Here is a 19,797-nt window from a genome sequence, read left to right as displayed (position 1 = left end):
TTGGCATGGAACATATATGTTCAAAATATCCAGAAAACACTAGGAAAACATTATTGTGGGACTTCAGCAGTATTTTATTATTTAACATGGAGTTACTATTATTGAATATGTTATTATTAGTTTCAGTCATATTCAGAAAAATAAAATCACTTTGCTGCAAAAAAACAATGCCATTGTTAAACGTGTAATGATGTGAGAGTAGATTAATGATGATCCAGAGGTAGATTATAAAATATAACTATATATCCCGCTATAACATCCGAATGAGCAGTGTGAGCTTTTCTTACATCAGCTTTAAGCTCGTCTCAAAGAAATTCATCAAAGAACAGTACCAATTTGTCTGTATACCAAATACATTGGTAATTAGCTGCTAAGATATCTGGCACAGATATCTTTCATAATTATTGCATAAACAACATCTCCCCATTAGACACCTGCTTCATTATTGAGAGAGAAAAAACTCTAAAATTGGGACTGCACGATTGAAATACACATGAATGGCTGATGAAAGATAAGATGCATGGAAATGAGGCAATCAAACGCAATTTATTTCAAACTAATGAGTGGAAGAACGAGATTGTTCCTTTACTGGATAACTGAGTTTATGTAATGTATAATTCTTTATTAAAGTATTTCATGTAGTCCTGTTTGGACTAAGTTATATCTGCAAAAACAAGGATAACAAAACACAAACAGGCACTGGCAACATATTTTCCAGTGTAAAAATCCATGCGATAAATAAAAAATACATTTGCCCATTTATTTTTTCCTGCAAAGTGCTCAAAGCTGTTCTTTTTTTCTAGGCTTTTGCTCGCCTATCCACTTTGATGGATACATTTTTGACCACATAATGCCTAATGACTAGCCTTTGGCTTGAATTGCTGTCTTTTCATTTCATTTCAGCTGAATGTGCTTCAAAACCCCTATATTTGAAGTTGTTGGGCGTTTTAAGATCAATCTTCGAACGAGCAAGAATATATATTTTTAGACTGTGCAATGTACATTCTTAAAAAGATAGGGAAAAGTGTAATTAAACCCCATTCATACACAGAATCCAAGTGAAAATGAGTTCAATGAAAACTTTAAAAGGAATTATTGACACAATTAGAGCTGACATTTTATCATCAAAGCTCCATTTCCAACTCGCACTTTAAAATTCTCTTCATACAGCACTATAAAATTCATTTGATGCCCAAGTGACCCACTAGTTCTTGCCCTTAACCTTAAACATGTGCCTGTGTTGTAGACCTTGCTTTGATGTATATGCTCAGTCTTGTGTTCACACGCCTTTGGTATTAGGAGTAATGTGGTTTGCCTTCTCTGCCTCCCGAGCTGGGCCCCAACTCTTAGAGCAGTTCCAGGCGCTGTAGGTCAGATTTTATGGCACACTCGATGGCATATCACTTCTCAGTTTGACATAAATATCATCAGGCTGGGGAACTGCTTCAACTTTTTCCACAAGCTCCTTCTTTTGTAAACTAATCAAACTTGATCCGCATGTGGTTATTCAGCCTGTAAATGAAAAGCCTTTTGAAAATACCATTCAGCTGAGAGAGATCAATATGCTGTCCAAGAACTGAATACAAATTTGACTAAAAACAATGAGGTGAGCCACAAACATTCATCAATGTTCAGACAACATCCGGAGTTTAATCATGCAAAAGGGAATCGAATTGTCTGTTCAGTTGGGAGATTAATGCTACATCTGAAGAATGTAGACATACTACAAAAAAGTCATTAGCCAAAGAACAAAACCAGTATAGATACAGTCATATATGTATATGTTATGCTACAGCTCTTTTGCAATAGCTTTGTACTTGTTGCTGTTAGGTGTGAAGACCTTACTCAACATGCTGTATGAAAGCTAATATATTAGAACTTGATGAGGACAATCAATTATTTCATTAGATGGTTGATGACTAGTGTTGAACTAATGTATGACGTGTAGTGCATTCAAAGTGAATAGACTCTAAAGTGTTATGGGTGATACACTACTGCATGGAGAGCGGTCTTGTCCAAGACTTTGCCATTTTGGCTTAAGGTCTTTAACAGTTTAGCGCAGTTGCTGAGTAACTAGTGAAAATTCCCTTATCTGCTGTGCCAGAAAATCCCTAATCATTGCATTAGGCATGGAGCTAAACTGGACTAATCCCCATAAAATGTTTAAGTCCACCGGTTTATATTCAAAAACCCCAACAATACAAATGGGACACACTTGTGGCTCGCTTGAGATTAGAAAAGTTAAGTGGATCAGTATTGATGGTCAAAGCACATTGGACGCAGTTAACTCCCTTTGCTGCTCTTTGTCCACCTCCAGCTGCAATAAGCCTGATCCCACACCTGAAATCTCTGCCACAACACAGCAAAAGCTGTGCTCCTGCTAGAGTTAACTACAGATGCACAAATCCTCTTCAGCTCAATTTGAACAGCCAGGGGAGTCTGATCTTTGTTGTAAAGCTTCCATCCACATATTGTGAGCCATGGTAGCATCAACCTACTGTGAAAACACACTTTGGCTTTCAAAGGAAAGCCACAGCTTTGCTTCATTTGATCCAAAAGGCCTTAGTTTTACAGTTTCAGTTTGTACAATTCTTTACTTGTGACCCCAATTGTAGGGAAGTTGTACTGAGCAGGAGGAGGATGTCTTTGCTTCAGTGCTGTTGGTAAAAATGCTGGCATGCCAGCCCGCTGAGAACGAGTGCAGTTGCCATCGCCTGGGGAGAGCAGCAGTGGCACTCTTAGCATAGCTATCAATCACAGAGCCTACCTGCTAGTCTCTGTACTACCGCAGTCAGCGCTACTGCATCTGACAGAGCACAATCACAACATGAGTGACACTTCTATTATTATCCAAAGGGTGATGAATATTAAGACTTTTGCACTTCCTAGTAGATTAATGTATCTATTTATACTACATTTAAGAAGATATATTCACTGTCCTTAAACTTCCTAACTGAATTGAAAGTGTTTGAGAGGATTCCACAATCCTAATTGTGCCCTTTTTGTTTAGTGTATTAGAACAAAGTGAGAAAAGTCAGTTGCTGCCATGGGAGGACGTGCATAAATGAACTTGAGTATTGTTCTGTGTTCAGACTTTGGTATTGGGGGAGCTGGCTCACTAGAGCTTAAAATTGCTTCTGCCCTCTGGGAAGCAGACAGGGCTAACCTCATCCTTTCTCTGCAACTTCTGTCCTCCCTGTATTTTGTAGTGGACTCCTGGAGGGCCAGATCTAAACCCCAAAAACTATTAAGTAGGAAACAATCGATGCATTTTTTTTTCAAATGACATCTGCTTGTCAAATTCAGACAATGCAACAGGTCTAAACCTCTGGTGATGTTGCTTCCTCTAGATATTCAAGGAACATTGTTTTAACAAGCAGCTGTGTAGTTGCAATGATGCCGATGCATTTGGCTGCCTCCCTCGTGTCCAGATTCCTTTTCCCCATTTCTGAGCACTGATCCAAGGTAAAGCCCAGGGCAATTGTCCCTTGCCTTCAATGATTACATGCATTTTCATCGCTGGCCCTCTCCATGGGAGCATGCAGGGTTAGGCCTTCGTTTACTTGCTGTTTGCAGAGAAGCATGACTGGAATGCAAAACCCATCATTGCTGCAGTACAGCTGCTCCACAGGGGGTGAAGGTCCATTTGGCGTTTCTCTCAGTCGTATTACAGTTCATTGATATAGGAAAGTTGTATAAAATGAAAATAAACACTTGCTCATCCAAAGCTCAAGGATGTCCTATTGTAAAGAAAAGCCTGACAAAGTAAAGACATGTGGTCTAACTACAACGGTCACAATTTAATACGACAATGTGGGACTGTTCAATGAAGGCTATTAAATATAAAGCGGAAGTCGTTTTCTCACATCTTTTTGGACTCTGCAGTGAGGTTAAGTTCCTGCTTAAAGTAGGTAAATATTGGCTCATTTTATCAGTGTGTGTAAACTACTCTCCATCAAGGCCGTCATTATACGGGATACTGACAAGGAGCAAGGAGTTACACAGACACATAAGCCGATACAAATATTTGAAGAAATGTTTAGCAGGAAATGAAAAAGGCTCCGATAACCATCAAACCAAAAAGATACCGAAGTGTTTTGAGATGGCTGCTGAAGTATAATTACAAATTTGCATTCATTTCCTCAAGCCCTCTCCACTGTCTTAGGGATGTCAGAATGTCAGGGATGGATCTTGGCAGATTCCTGTACAGACTCAGGTTAAGTATTTAACCAGAGAATGATCAAAGAAATGTATCCAGCCCTTTTTAGTCATTTTATTAGGTTACTGGGTACTGGCGGTGGGATAAACATCATCCAGCTCTACCTGGGGTGTTCCCTGCCCGGAAAAGATGGGCAATTCCTCCAGCAAATTCTTTAATTTCAACTAAAAGGAGAAGGGGTTCTTCCAAAAGCTCCCTTTGGATATCTGAGTTTCTCACTATCTCCCTTTAGGTCCTCCCAGGTAACCCCAGATAGAAGTTAGTATCGGCTACTTTTATCCACAACTTCATAGTTTTATTCTCTACCCTGATGCCAATAAAGTAGATCACTGTGTAGACTGAGAGCTCAACTCTTAACTGCAGCCGTCCATTACAATGCCTGCATCTGTCTGTCAATCTCATTCTGTCTTACTCTCAGGGAAATATTATTCTGCCTACGTTCCTTCACACCTGGCCAATCACTCAGATTCTTGTTTTTCTAAGGAAAAATGGTCAGACACCGTTCCCAACACCCAATTCCAACGATGGAAAGGTGCCAAGGGTGGTTTTCTAAGCTGGACGACTATCCCACAAGCTCTCCTAATTAAGTATTGCCGGCAGCATGTTACTTCCAACCCAAATGAAGCAATCCCGGATTATCCAACACGGTGGCAATGCCTCAAACATGGAGGCCCCAACTGCACACTTGTTGCTGGATAATCCACTAAACATGCACGTGAAATCCTAATGTCTAAATAGCTCAAACGTCATCCTAGTTTTATAAACGACTCACAACAATTGCCTACATGACATATACTGTATATTGGCTCTAACAAAGTTGACCTTGGAAGCATCTCAACACTTGGCTGGTGACTGAAGTCCAGACCGTTCCACGTGTTGTTTCCAGAACACCTGCTGTGCGTAGAGATGAACACAATTTGATCTAGTTGGTACTGCTCACACCCTCCAAAAACACTCTCATCACAGTCTGAATTCTGGAAGAGGGTTAGCTGATTCAAGGAGTCTTGATGTCAATTTAAACCAGGCCTCTTACTTGGGTCTAATTTGTTTTGGAAGCCACTACCGGGAGCTTTTGCCCCCTGACAACTCCCAGAGTCACACAACCTCTCCAGCATGATAAGCCTGTGCTTAACAGATGGAGTATCAAACTTATAAAGAATAAATTGACAATGACCTCTCATTAAAAGTTATACATTAGCATTATGCATGAGGGGATCTAATTAAAGGGAGAACCTATTCTTTGCAGGTGTGATGGAGCCTCTCAAACCTCTCTGGCAGTGCTCGTGTTAAGAGGACATGAAGTTAATGGAGTGTTAACGAGCAGGAAATGGCATTCAAGCGGTTGGAAAACAAGCTGGGATAATCTGCAAACAATCAACTACCCATTGATTCCCTAGAGAACCTGTAGGTGGCCATGTGTCACTGTGGGCCAAGTGAGGGGGATGAGATCAAAAAATACACTGGAGAATTTGCATGTCTTTGTGTATGCACAGATTTTGATTATGAATACAGCGAGGGGGTGTGTGAATACAGGTTTTGGCCAGACTCTCCCTAATCTTCCGTTTCAATGCGGTCACCTAAATCAAGACCAAGTGAATGCTCCACTCCCTCTTTATTTGCCTTGATGAATTGTCATGAGTCTTGACAGCAAGAGGCTCATAAGTCTTTCACTGTGACCTTTAGATGCCACTTCATAGAAATGATATTCAAAGTGATTTACCACAAATTATCCTCAGCATTGCAGGAATGTCATTTTAAGGTGCCCTCTATTCAACTACACCCCCTCCTTAGCACTAACCAGAGAATGCTCAGAGATCAGCCTATTGATATTCCATCTTTTTTTTTTGCAATGGCAGCCTTCACACCATCTGTGAAAAATGACAGTGTCACATACGACCTCTGCTGCTCTGTCAGGCAGCCAATCCTAAGATTCAGATTCACTGTGAGCTGCCACATTCAACACACAAATCTGTAAAATACACACAATTTAAAGATGGAATTACTGCAAGTCTGTTTAACCCTTCTAACGGGCACAGATGGAAATAGCTGGAGCCACGTATTCTGAACAGATGCGGGTCAATGGAAAGATCAGATATGGTTTTAACTGCAGATGACAGTTCAGAAGCCACACTGTTTCGGAAATATCACTAGATTTCTGTGAGGCACAAAAAAAACCCACTAGAGCTCAGCCAGTAATGAATGAACAAAGGCCTGAAGCAAGCTGGGAAGGTAAGGGAGACGAGTCAATTTTCTCCTGTCATACAGAGAGACCCTGCAGCAGCGCCGACTTGACAAACACCGTCACGCTACCAACTCAAACGCTCCCTATCTCGCCTCTCACTTCACATTAAACGTTTTATTTCATACAAATAAGTTGCCCACGAGTGAAAAACCCTGCACCGTGTATCCTCTGTTGATTTGACTTTAATTAGCAGATTTCCATATTTCTAATCATAATTGCTTCTCAAGAGTAAATGTGTTAGAACTTCCAGTCCTACAATTTCATTAGGCTGAATCTCAACGGAGAGTTTGTGTCTTATTAAGTAACATCGACCATGTTTACAATATCACCACAAATATCCGCTATTATCAGCAACCTTGATCTAAAAATACCTATATCATCATCTGCCCTTAAAAGATCCATGTTAGCCAAACCCTTAATGCAGATCAGGAAACACACAGCTTGCCTCTTTTAATTTATCCTCATTTAAAATCGTCCCAGGTGTTCCTGTTAGCGAATACATGACAAAAAAAATTCACTGGGCACTAAAGGACATTTGCAGCAGCCATGAAACGAGCTATAATCAGCCGACAGACTTATTAAGAAACATCTGGCGGCCCAGCCATGTCTCGGGTGACATGCTCCAGGACATTGCCAGCAACAGACCGCTTCCATACTTGTGCAACGGTAATGCCATGGATGGAATAATCTAAAAATGCATCCAACAGGAAATCCTTTGAGCTAGAATAACTGTATTGACATTTTTATTTATTCTCCTATAAATATAAGCCCATTTTTGATTATCTAATCCGTGTCTCATGTGGGAAAAAATAGAACATCGATGATGCCTTTCTCCACAGCTCGTCTTTGACAGACCAACTGCATTTTGAGCCCTGACTCAGATACATCCAAGCAAATGGAGCCTCTGTTAAGTTATCCTTGGCATGGAACACAATCATGTACCACATTATATATGGCAAGATTATGTCATACCCTATTGTTGCTATCAGCTAAGAGCATCTCCCATGTAATCTAAACCACCATCAGAATGACAATATAGCCTGTTTCCTTTTCTATATAGCCTCTGGGACTCCCCTGCTGTCCTTGCTTCTTCATACTATGCATGGCAATGAGCTGGCCCACTTGTCTCTCCAGGCAGTTGCTGGCTCATTACTGATTTCACATAGAGCATAGACATGGACGCACTCTTCACCCGACCTCTGCATTTATGTAGTGGCTCAGTAATCGTCTCACCAGGTGAAGCAGAGCCCTGCTGGTGCTGCTCTCGGGTTTCTTCTCTGGGGTTTTGTTCGATTAAACCATGCTCTGAGCTGCCACCGCGGAAAAAATGTGTGTCGCATCACCAAGAATAGGAAGGGAATAGACAGCAATAATGATGCTACAGAAATATGCTAAGAGAAAAAATGTAAAGCAGAATCTGCGGCAAACAAATAAAAAGGTCACCTTCTATCAATGTTGCGCAACAATGCCTTTTAGAAATTAGATAGTGTTACGCAAGTGAGCTCTCAGAACAAGTACAGAGTGGTTCTGATCGTGCCACCGGCTCTCTGCGCACACTGACTTTATGACCAGACATTTTAACTCAGGCCGATGAGCAATTATAACTCACCCTTCTCCTAGAGTGTGCTTAGCGGGAAGAACATAAGCCTGTTAATGTCACTCTTAATGGGAAGGAGAAGGTTTAACTGCTTCTCAAAAAGGTGTCGAGCACATTGTTAGTATTCAGTAGTTGAGAAAAGTCATGTGATAGTACACACACACACGTCCTGGCTGTAGTCCTTGAGTCTCATTACGAGCCCAGTCTCAAGGGCCCTCGTTTGAATGATCCTCTACTCGAAGTTCATTTTTTCCTCGCAATTGAAAGCATTTTAAAAAGCTAGCTTTATTGGCAACAATAAAACTACCATTTCATGACTGTTTCAGGCCTGTCTTAAATACTAAGATAATTTATTTTGCATTTGAAAATACTGTTAAGAGTTTCTCTTTTACTGCTCTGTGAATATGCATGCCTGTAGCACTATTAATCGCTCTGCCAGCATCACTGTCACCCTGCTACTGTCCTGTCCTCGTTCCCTGTATGTGCCCTGTCTGTGATGTATCACACTGGCACCATCCCTCGATAGAAAGCTGTGGTGCTCATTAAGATAGCGAAAGATAGCAACAATGGAAAAAAGGCAGGGAAGGGGAAGGGAACGAGATAAAGCTTGTGCCTGTTGGATTTGTTCCACTTCATTGTTTCTGTATTCTGTTGCCCATCCTCCCCACACTCCGTCTTTCTCCTGTGATTCCGAGTTTAGTGATAAAAAGCAGAGCTATGTTGCCCTTGGACAGGTTGTTCTATTTAAAGTACCTGTTCTAGTTTTCTCTTAAGTTACAGTAAGCCAGAGGGATACATTCCATCGCAATGTATATTCATCTACAGAAGCACTCAGTGAGGATAACGTGAGTAATATATATTCTTTCAAGTTTTTTGGATGATTTCTCATCAGCAAACTCTAGTTGTTTTTTGATTTTAAAAGTCCGACCAAAAACTAGGAGACTATAACAATGGTCTATTTCAGTAGCGTGTTATGGGACTTAGGGTCCAAGAACCACTGATGTATGAAGCCTCCACTTTGGTTTTTCTCTTTCAGATGGATCTATCTCACACTTGTAAAGAGGCAGCTTCAGTCTGATAAGACGGGAACACAATGTGCCACAGCCATTCACAAGAGGCATCCTTGGCAGTAACCTGCACTCTGAAGCCTAGTGCTGTTGCTGTAAATAATGCTGACAGATGCTAACCCCCGGAAGTCGATCTTGATCCAAATAACAGATGCGCCATGACCAAAAACCAAAGTGTTCGAACCTGATGGCCTGTCAAGCCACGTGTCACACACAGGCAATTTCGACAGGATCCATTTATGAGGCTTTTCCGATTTGATTACCTTGTCACTACCTCTCATTTATCCGCTGATGAGAGGAGATTAGTGGTGGTGTGATGTGATACCTGACACTTTTTTTTTTCATTCCACCTTAATGCTCCTTCTACACAATGTGTCGTCATAACACCGTTGGTTATTTTAAGCGTGAATTTGTCTAACACTCCAAAAGAAACTAGTAGGAGGCCACTGCTTAGCTATTCTGAAGAGTAAAATTCAAATAAGCCTCTACCCATCGAATCTGCAATATTTCCCAGACGTTGTCATTAATTATACATGTAATATTTTAAATACTCCAGCTTCACTATCAGCCCTCCATGTATTACTATTGCCTCGAGAGGCTGTCCCGCCTGGAATACCCATCCATAATGGTGACTGCTTAGATAAATTAGCTTTGTCAAGTTTTAAAAGATACATAATAATGACAAGGTTGAATTCTCTTAAAACAGCACTATATATGAAGAGCTGGAGAGGCCTTTAGATACTGCTGCTAGAGAAAGCATGAAGCATTTTGAGAGACAAGAGGCATGCTCCTGCATCATATTTGAGCCATCTATCTTCTTCCTAGTAGGGTCTTGACATCCAGAATGTATGGCTTTGACAACCACTGCTCCCCGTGTTGGAGTAGGAATAACAATGCAAACATTGTGGTTTGCTCACAGCATATGTTATATGTTTTCTATACAAATGTCTACAAAAAAAACCGCAAACACAGCAATGCACACTCAACAAAGCAGTTGTTGGGAAATGAAAAAACCTGACAAAATGCTTTGCAAAAGGATGTTTGAAGGCAAGGTGTCAGCTATGTAATTAGCCCATCCTGCTCTGTCCTCCCATTGCTTTCAGTATTTCAGTCCCTTGAGCTCTGACTGACAGCTTTACACTTCAGGTGGACCATGCCACTACTCACAAATTATTCTCCAGTGTTAAAATGTGACTAATTGGTGTTTCACATTTGCTGTAGCAACAACAGTGCAACTAACCTAACATACTTTAACAAACATTTCGCCTAGAGCCTACCATACCCTTCCAACTAACATTCATTAGCAGCCTTGACACTACTGATGGTTATTTTGTTGACATTAACGCATGCAAAGGAAATCAGCCCAAGGTAACTTGTTGTAATTTCTGATCGTGTTATTTGGTTAATGGTTATGTCTCTTGTAGCCCCAATCCATTGAAAGGGCCAATCTTTGACCCATTTTCCGCAATGAAAAAATCTTTAACTGGTTTGTAATTTGGTTAAAATGGATGCACTATTATTCCAAAACCTCTACTACAGCTGGTAGTTCGTTAAATCTGTATCTTTGTTCAGGCTTTGTGTATTGCCTTCAGGTGTATTTACAGCAATATCTCTGTAGATATATCTATACAAGTGTGACCTGTTGCTTTTGTAAGCCTGCAATACCCATTGGAAAATACAAATATGACCCTTCTGTGGTTGTGATGAAACATCTGCCTGCTCGGATCAAACCTATTCTGGTATTTGAAATGACTAAAGATTACCTAATGAAACAGACAACTCGAAGATCAGATTAACTGTGTGATGGATCAAACAAGGTCAGGTTTTATCAAGTTACTGTAAATATTACAATGTTAGAGCTTTGGACTGTACATTGTCTCTTTCGTAAAAAAAAAGTAACATTGAGAGGGGAGTTCCTCAAGGAACCTGCCTTGGTCCTCGACTATTCTCAGTCATAAGATCTACCATAAGGCCTCATTAATGTCTATGTGAGCTTTTTCATTCATAAACTCACTCAAACACGTTTTAGTTAAACCATATCAATAGAACTAGAAAGCCTACACATTGTGATAAGAGACTTTCATTGTCATACTAAATAATACTCAAGTCATAATCAACCTCAATTTAACCAAAAAACAACCTTTCCCTATGAAATGTACACAGTTATCAATTGACATTCATTCTCAACTGTGCCTAATGTTTTTTATCTGTTCAAAACCAAGGAATGAACTGCTGCATGAGTGCGAGTTTAGACAATTATGCGCATATTCAGTCAAATTATGTTAAAAAGGCTAATTTATTGTGTCATTCTCTGAGTGTTCTCTGATTGCCATTCTGCTTTAACTGAATTATTCTTTTGGCAGTTGTGTTTGAAACAAGATTATGGCACATGACTAGAAATCATATTCTGTTAATACACAGTGACAAACCAACAAGTTGCAGCACATGTAGCAACAGCAGGACTCCTGTATGGTTGGTGCCACGCCCTAACACTGCAACACAGCCAACCCCACATCTAAATCTCACCAATGTACAGAAGTTCAAATCAAGTCAAGTTTTAAAGTGTTGGTTATAGTGTGACATTTAAGCTACAGTATTACATTACTAATCACATTAGCAAACAAAATGTGATATCCCGCCAACTCCTCCCCCTTTTGGTGGTGCAATTCTTGCCACAACACTTGATTTCCCTTTACTAGATTTCTACCATTGTTACACATTGATCCAACACATTGAAAAAAACTGGCCTACACCCCTTACTTTTTTTTTCAAGCACAGTTTACCAATATAAGATCTTCTTTTTTTTTTTCCAGAAAAATTCTGCTTTATTTCCCCATGACTGGATACTCCACTGATTCCAAAGATGCTGATGGCCATAAAATAGTAATTGGGATATGATGAGTTTACATACTGATAACTGAATTGCAAGAATATGGGTTTTTGTTTGCTTTGTTCCAATGTGTGTTTGTATTGTTTTGTTGCCCCACTAAAAGTCCCCTTATCTTGATTAGAAATGTAAACGATAATGAAGATAGTGAGGGTGTAATGAAGGGATTATTTGTCAACAAGCAGAGAGATAAACATTGCTGTAATGAGCAAACCGGTAACAATCATAAAGTTATGTCGAGCCCAAATTAAAAAAAAGAAGAAGATGACCACACAAACACACAGTAGATGTGGCTAAGCAGCTGATCAACAAGGACAATTAGGCCTGCTTGCCCCACTGGTGATTATTGCATGCACTGCAGCTGCTCTTAATTGTTGGCCCACTTATGTTGTTATCTGCACCAGGTGTAAGCCTTGGTGGATCCTGTGTGTGTGTGCATGCGTGTTTGTGTTTATATATTTTATCTCTGCAGTTAATAACTCATTGTACTGGACCTGTAAGTTAGTGCACATTTCTGTCTGTATGCTCGATAACCACTTGGTTCTGTTTCACAAATTTATGTTTTTGTTTTACTGGCTTACTGTTTAATGAAATGAATATATTGATTGTTTTAAACTGCAAATAGTTCCTGTTAGTGATCAACAACTGCATCAGCAGCAAAAGTAATTTCTGTTAATTATCTCGGCTACACAACAAGCCCTATATTGTCTGGTATATAGTCCACATTTTGGCTCAAAAGCTGACATCCACAGAAAAGTTCCTCCTTACTGTGGGGGAAACTTCTGAAGCAATGGAGACAGGACTCAGAGAGGCACGATGGAGAGCTGGAGCTTTGATGGCAAACACTGACGGTTTATTTGGAGCTTCGGCCAGTGAGTTCACAAGACATATCACGGGACCACGGGTTGACCACACGGCTGAGATGCCACATCAATTCTGAAGAAACCTTCCTCTCGTATGATGTTTTAACTAGTTTCGCTAAGGGTAATCAACATTCTTCATTAGTTAGACTAAACAGCGGAGGAAACTGAATCAACTTTAGTTGTCGGTTATGGCTCGGGGTCATCTACACCCCGAGAAGGATGTGTTCCAGGTGTCCCACAACAATGACTATCTCTGACTGATAGTTGCTCGGTCACAAAACTGCTAGGGCAGCCCCTCCTTAAGGGAGATAACGGCTGCTCAAGGTTGGAGCGTCTGTGTCAGAGGGTGAAAGAGGACACTAGGCAAATTATTCCCTAACACTTACTTTGAATGGAAGCATCTGGAGATTAATTCAATACCCGATAAGTTATGATCCACTAAAGTTAGGCACAACTCAAAATCAATAAATCCCGTTTTTATGATCTTTGCCGCAATCTTGACTGCAAAGGAGATGGAAGGGACAACTGCTTGAAGTTCTACTCTTCTTTTCGGGGAGGGGAAAGATGGGGGCACACCTGGCGGAGATATACATTTTTATGCCAAACAGCAATTCATTACCTTTGCTGTAATGAATTATTTAAAAGCTAGGGTAAGTCTTTCCTCTCTGGTCTAACCAACAATTCGTTAGCTGCAATGGTAAACTTTTAAATGAATGAATCAAGGCGAGGCATTGTGGAACAGGAGGGATGTCTGCATTGCAAATTGGGATCAGGCACCTCTGCATTAATAATAAATGCTAAAAAGGTGTTCATGCTCCAAGTGATTCTTTTTACAAATGGGATAAAGCTTTTTCGTTTCCCCAGCCTATGGGGCTAAATCTGACCTAAAAAAATCCAAAGGGAGACTCTTCAAACTTCTCTTCTAACGAATTGAGCGCAGCTTCTGAGTGTTAGAGTGCCTGCGCCACGGTGACTGTGGCAATGATAAATTCAGATTAATTCCAATGAATTCATCCTGCATTTCTGCTCAAACTTTGTCATTGTCTATAATTTACTGGGAGAAAAGGGGGATTTTGATCCGTTTTGTAATAATTTGAATCAGATGACTACCGACTACACATAAAAGGAGAATTGACCAGAGTGAAAGGGCAAGAACATCCTCTTCTCTGGAGAATAGATTCAAATCTGTCGGAGCTCATCATTACTCTCCAATCATGGTGTCAGTCAAACTCAGAAGGTGAACGTGGAGGATCAGAACAGAAAGCCACGGTATAACAATATGAACATTTGAAAATGGGAGAAAACAGATATATTGTGTTTCCGGCACTTGTTTACACATTTCCCCCAAGCCGATCAAAATAAAGAAATGTCCCCCAATTTTTTGTGTTAATCCTTTTAAACTGGTTTTATTTTCATTGACTGCATGTTCACCCTTATGTTTTCAGCAAATTCCAGGACCTGTATATGGAATACCAATAAGCAATAAGGGAGCAAGAGATTCAGTCGGCCAACTGCAATGTAATTGTGTCAGTGTTGCAAGCCCTTTCATTCAAAAGCTATTAGCTGTCATTTCTTCGTTTGGTTTAAAAGAGAAAAGCAGTTGGCAGAAAAAAAATGATGAAATTCTGAGAAAGTGAGGATTGCAATGTGTTGTTGGATGAAATAGTTTGCCAATATTCGCCGCCTTTATAGCCCTTTAATACTATTATCTTCCTATTTGGACATTAACTTTAATTTGATTTATTTAATAAAGAAAGAAATATATATCAGTTTTATAAATCCTGTTTTTTATTTGTATACACTATATAGAAGCACTAGTTTTCTTGAATATTTTTAGATTAACCTTCACAATTTCTATGGACGTTTTCTATCCATTCAATTGAAATGTCAAGCTGGAATGTTGTATCTTTATGCACTCAGAGACTTCCAGTGCACATAAAAGTTCCAGAGGGGTGTGTGAAGGGGTGATATGATTCTCTCATGGAGCAAAATGAAAAGGGTTAAACAAATGTCACGTATTTTCAGCTTAGAGTGTCTAACTGAACAGAAAGCAGAAATGGCCTTCATAACTGTTGCACATACTTTTGAGGCTCAGTTGTTTCCTTCAGTGTGCAGAATGTATCAACTCGGACTCTACCTACCACTTCACAGCTGCAGCCAGGCACCCAGTCATTAGGGGATCCAGTCAGGGATCCCAAGCTGTTAAGAGCAGACATGCTACTGTACTACTCAATCAAGGAGTTATTTAAACAAATACATATGGTGTATCTTACATCTGTAAGTTATAGTATTATGTGTAATTTATTGATTTAGCTTTGAATGTTTTGAAAAATTCCCTTTATCAGAAAGTATGACGTAAACCTACTTGACAAAATATGTTGAGTTGGTCTACCAGTCAGTTAGTAAAACAGATGTAAGTGACATTTGCAACTCTTAAGAGATGAACATTGTCCTACAAGAGTGTTTTATACCAGTAAATAAGGTCAGATGTAATGATGGAGACGACTCTTTGTTATCAGTAAATATAGTTTTTTAAAAAAGGGTAAATTACTGTGACCTTATGATTGACGTGACATTCCCATTCATTACTCATGCTATTTTTAGGCATATATTATGGGTCTCGGATACATACAAATATATAAATAAACATGTCTATGATCAACGTAAAGCCAGCCCACATTTTAACGTCGTCATGACCTTAGCAAATCTGAAATGGCTCCGTTGAACCCGCGTTTTTAGAGATTTGGGTAAGGAGGAAAAGAAAGCATTTTGCATAATAGGTGACCTTTAAGACAGACACAAAAAGTTAAATAAATCCCAGCCTGATGTAGCCATTAAAATATGTCTCTGCTTGTATTTTTCCACATGCTTATGTCTTTGTGTTTGCTGTCTCCATATCAATTTGAAATGAGTCCCTTAACTAAAGGGAATTTGCTGCTTGTAGTACCAGTAGATCTGCAGATTTGTACTCCTTCTGAGCTCTGTTGGTAGCTTGCATCATGTAATTGGATCATCTAACGACTGAGTGCCTGCAGCTGTAAGACGGTGGGTTGGGTCATATAAATATAGACCGCAAGTTTGAGACATTGGCTCAGGAATATTAAGATTACACACTGAAAAAGTATTTCGGGTAGAAAAATATGTGAACTAGAAACATTTTTGTTAACATACATTTCAAAAGCATTAAAGAGTAACTTCTATCTTGGTAAAACAACAACACATTTTCTCCCTACCCTACAATAATGAGAAGCAGTGGGATTGGATTATTTTTTATATCCACTTTATCTATTTTAAGCCACTGTCATTGGCAGCCGGTTTGTTAATTCTCTTCTGCAACCTGTGCTTACCATGTTCATACCTTCCTACTGAATGAGAGGAGCCTACCAAAGAAGACATCTTATTTGAGGTGGATAACGAAGGTTTAACGGTCCTTAAAAAAAGCCTCCTACAGTATGTTGTGTTTGCTTGGTTTAATGCTTTTGATTTGTTTGTTTTTTCTCTCTCCGTGTCTCTGTGATTTCCCTTGGCTCCCCTGTGGAGCAGTGCTAAATGAAGTGTAGTTTACGCACATACATAAACACATCCAAAGTGGCACTCTACTCTCACAGCAAGCCAGGGGGTATCCATCACTGCAGGTTGCAACCCAGAGGAAATGATTGATTTGCGTTGGCCTGGATCACATAATAAATGTTGCATCTGACAGGCATTATTTTTGTCTTTTTGGATTTAACAAAGTAATAACAAGACATGACATCTTTTGAATCCATGTTCTAAAAGGGCTTTCTTTCTAAAGGCTTTTCTCAACTGAATGAAACAAACTTGACGATCCGCTGTTGCTTGATTTCGCTGTTTATTTCAGATTTTGCCAATAAGTGATAGCTAGCCTTTGCTTGCTAATTAGTCTGATGGACACGTGCTCTAGAAAAGCCAAGAATAAATCCGTAAAGGGGGCGATTTTATGTCAATTCAATTGAGAATCATGAGAGACATACAACATTTTTACAAGAGCTATGAGTTTTACTCCCTATTATGGCTAAAGCTCCACAAGTGCTCGTAACTTGTGTTTTTTACAGTCTAACAAACAAGTATTTTAAACTCCTAAACCCTAGTTTACAATGCAAGCTTCCTGTTAAAGATATGTCATCTTGAGTCTACATCTGAGGTGGCCCTGATATATATTATTTCCTATTTAATTTCAGACTACACAATATCAGTCCAATGTTAGCTGTAGGGTGTATGACTCAAAAATCGTGCTAATCTGAAACTGTGAACATTGCTATAGACAGACATATTGAGTATTCTTAAAACGTATGCATGTATTAGGAAAGAGTAGGGAACACAATGCACATTCCTGCTGCTTTACCAAATATTCCGAAAAATTACTTACCGCGGTGAAGAAAAGGCAGTGAAGAAGAAGCTGCAATTTAATAAACATGGATGTGAACAAGGCACGTTTTTAAGAAATGCAAATGTTTTCAAGTAAAAGGAAAATGCATTCAAGACATTTGTTTAACTATCGAGAACCTAAAGGTAAAAAAACTCCCTACAGCTAAGTTGACTTAAACAGAAATGTACTGTCATTGGAAACAATTCAGTTTGACTGATGATGCAAAAACCACAACACATTAGGAAGTGCATCATTTCTAAGAGCACTTTACATGTCCATACATTTCATACAGATACAGTCTATAATACATCAGCAGGAGCGCACTCATGCAGTCAGTTCTTTGCAATTTAGCCTTTTTCATGAGCTACACAAGCCCATCTCTATTAGTCTGCTCTTACACTCTCTCTTTCTCTTTCACCGTTTATGTTGTCCCTCTCTGCTCAGCTTTGTCCATCTCTTAATCAGATTAGGACGTTATATTTGAGGTTGTTGGCCTAATCAGTGTAATAAAGGGTCTCTGAGAGCATTGCTGCCCATTAGCGTCATTAGGCTGCAGTTGAAAGGACGGCTTTGTTGACTCTGCTTCATCACTGCTGCTAGGAGGAGGTGAGCATCCATCTCTCAGGTGGGCCTATTGATCTGTTTACTCCCATATGAGCCTGCAGGACTGGTAGGAGTTAGCCACCACGCAGGAGCTATAAAAGCTGTATTCTCCGGAAGAGCTGCTGTTGCGTTGCATAACGACTTCATTTCTGCCATTCCCTTTAAGTTTAGGATGCAACTGAACTGTAGTAGAAATGCTGTACAAAACTGTTGGTTCATTTTAAAGCAAAGAGAATAGTCAAAGTTGTCGAAATAGTTGGGTTATGCAATTGCACAATTATTCATGTTGCTTCTTCATCTGTATTATAAAGAGACTTAAATTAACGGACAGGACTTGCATTGCTCTATTATGTCGTGGCTGGATGAGTGTTGTTTTTGGAATGTTTTTTCAAACAGCTGGGACCAAACCCACCAAATGTAGCTGAGCCGTCAGTGTTTAGGGACCAAATACTGTTTTTCAGTTCAATTTATTTTCCAGCAAAGGGCAAACGGAAAACAAACAATAACTCCATCTGGCTGCAACCCAGAGCGATGACTTTTGTTGAATCTATTCTTGAAGAGTGATGTTTGTTTCTTCTTCCAATGACGTAGCATGGCGTGGTTTTAATCTGCAGGCCTCACGCTGTCATGCTTTCATTGCACAGTGGGTTTGATAAACCACTGCTAAGCGCTGTGTGCCTGCAATGGCAGGAAGCAGGCAGAAGCACTACCAGGCGTCAGTCCAGCTGGACGGCCACAGCTAGACTCCAGAGGCTGGCAGCAGCATGCTACACTCAGCTACGCCGCCTTTATGTGGCTGAGAAGGAGTGGCTTTGCCAATTTGATTTATATCCCCAGATTAGCAGCTGCATCGGAGGCTGGAGGTTGTCATCCTCTTGTGCTTATGGAGAGATGCTCTTAGGGAAGGTCTTGAGCAAACAATTTCAACTAAAAGCCAGTGTGTAGAGGCTCCATTATGCACATCATATCCCTCCTCTGTGTTTCAATGTGTATGGAAATGGACAACTGCATGGTCTGTGGGCACTGGGCAGCTCTCTGCTCTCAGAAACTGTCATGAAAGGCCCATTATCAATGACCCCTGCAGTAATAGAGGCTGCGGTTTTGTGCATGAGAGACTGGGGAGGCTGTAGCGATCCGCCAGCAGACCTCAGTAACGGGTCACTGCACGCTCTTAGCATAGAGATCCTCCAAGAAGTTTCCTCTGCCAGCTTCCGTCATCCGAGGAACGTTTCTCTCACTACAGATTTCACTGATGATACTGCCAGAAGTGCATATTTATTAGGTCTGTAACTATTAAGGAATATCGGTAAAGTAATTAATTGACTATTCCGTTTTAAAGAAGTTAGCGGTTTTAGAGACGTACATTGGAATCATCCTAAAGAGCTGACTTTAGATCAAACTTGACAATGAAACTCATCACAGTGCTGGATAAGCACCAAACTTTGACCTGGAACTCAACAGCTGTTTGTTGCATGGTAGCTGTACTGTATACTGTAGTATTTTGTGAAAAATGTTGGATAAACTCCCAAAACTTGTTGTGACAATTACATCATATGTATTGAAGCTATCCTAATGTAAAAATACTTGATTATAGACTTTAAATTAGGAATCCATATTCCAATTTCAGCCCATGAGCGATTCAAAATAACTTTTAACATGCTTAAATCCCCTCTGTAAATGTTGTACACAAACTTATACTTGCCAAAACAGATTGTTTCTCAAACTTTGAGGTACAAGCAAAAGTCAGTATAAAACAAGTCAGTATAAAGTCCTTTTATAGGGATTGTTCCACTGGAGTGCCAAAGCACAAAAAAAAATCTAGTTAAAAATGATGTATTACTACTTATAACACTTTACTCCCTTTGGCACCATTTTGTCACAGACAGGAGTGCAATTTTACGGTCCCATTCAGAACTATAATTTGCAATTATG

At 39.9% G+C, this 19,797-nt stretch overlaps 1 protein-coding gene across 4 annotated transcripts in view; it reads right to left on the bottom strand.

Moving 5' to 3' along the window:
• Window positions 1-19,797, bottom strand: part of chrm2a (cholinergic receptor, muscarinic 2a) — a 66,615-nt gene that overhangs the window by 8,480 nt on the left and 38,338 nt on the right. The window lies entirely within an intron of this gene.

The sequence above is a fragment of the Notothenia rossii genome (genome assembly GCF_949606895.1).
Source record: "Notothenia rossii genome assembly, chromosome: 10".
In the NCBI taxonomy this organism is placed as follows: domain Eukaryota; kingdom Metazoa; phylum Chordata; class Actinopteri; order Perciformes; family Nototheniidae; genus Notothenia; species Notothenia rossii.
Note: the sequence above shows the minus strand (reverse complement) of the source record. Positions and strands in the feature narration are given on the sequence as shown.